Consider the following 1,560-nt stretch of genomic DNA (forward strand, 5'->3'; position numbering starts at 1 on the left):
ACTTCACAAGCATCTGCTTATCCCATTGTCAGTCTGCAAGCTTAAGTGGAACGGAGTGTTTGTCAGCACAATTCTCTGTGCAGATTACTCTAGGCACTGAGGACAGTTTTGTTACACAAACAGCCCAGTATATCTCATATCACTTTTCAGCACCTTGTTGACCCCATGCCACATTGCAATGGAGCAGCGATTCTGGCCAATAATAGACCAGCATGCTATTATCTCATGGTCTTTATAAAGTCACCAGACAGTGTATGCGAAATGGACTTTGCTAAGATTAGCTTTGAGACTACATTTGTTAAGTCAATCAGTACAGGTTTAGATTTGACCCCTTTCCCCCCCACTTCCACAGAAGTGTAGAGGTAATTTTAGCCTATCCACTAGATATATCTTGAAATTTTACAGAAACTAGGGCAAAGAAAGTAAGGGTAGTATCACAATGTGATGAGAATCATCTACCACTCAACATTGCTGACATTGATTCACCCATAGGTGACTCGACATGAGAATCACTGCCTACGTTGATTCACATGGGTGATCATCACCTCCAGTATACTTGGCATAGCTCCTTGATTCAAAAAACAGTATGAAGGTGTAAGAGAGGACATTGTTATTATAGAGTGAGGAATTTGCAGGACAACCTGTACAAACTGTTTATGTGTGATCTGAATACAAGTTTATTCAGTATTTTTCTCTTAATACCCCAGAAGTACTGGGGCACTAAGAGAAAATACAATTAATATTTCAGATTTCAATAAGTTTAGGACCTGCTTTGGCCTGTAATAGAGCAATATACAGGGTGATCCAAAGTCAGTAAATTTAAGAATTGGTATTTCAGTGAATTTTTGACATATGATAACAAGATTAGCAAAGAAATGCATAGAATTACGTGGGGTTTTTGCCGAAAGAATGTCGATTATTTCTAAATATGTCCACCAGGCGGTGCTTGATCTGTAACACCACAAAGCACCTCGTTATAGTAAATGTTCAATGTGGCAGCCTTCGTTGTCGAGCACTGCCTGAAGACAAATAGCGATGTTACGGACAGCATGAAACAGCATTTCTGGAGGTATCATTGATACCTGCTGTCATATAGAGTCTTTTAGCATTGCCAGTGACATTGGGTGATCTCTGTAAACCCGTGACTTCAGATAGCCCCATAACCAAAAATTGTAGGGATCGGGTCTAGAGATCTTGGTGGCCATTCATGCTGAAAGTGACGGATTATCACTCGATTCTCCAAACGCTGAGAGTAACAGTTGTTTCACAGGAGAAGCAATATGGGGTGGTGCTCCATCCTGCATGAATGTCACAACATCCAAAGCTTGCCTTTCCCAGGCTAGGGATAACGCAGTTTCATAACAGGTCACTGACCTGTGACAGTGACAGTTTCAAAATCAGATCTACTGATTTCCCGAAGAAAAATGGCCCTGTAACAAAAGAGGTGAATCCACACCACACTGTTACTTTTGACTGATGCAATGGAGTTTCCGTGTAAGCTCGAGGGTTTTCCGTCACCCAAATTCTGCAATTGTGTGTTTACAGTGCCATTGAGAGTGA

This window comes from Mastigoproctus giganteus, chromosome 7 (genome assembly GCF_048544385.1).
Source record: "Mastigoproctus giganteus isolate SK-2022 chromosome 7, ASM4854438v1, whole genome shotgun sequence".
NCBI lineage: Eukaryota > Metazoa > Arthropoda > Arachnida > Uropygi > Thelyphonidae > Mastigoproctus > Mastigoproctus giganteus.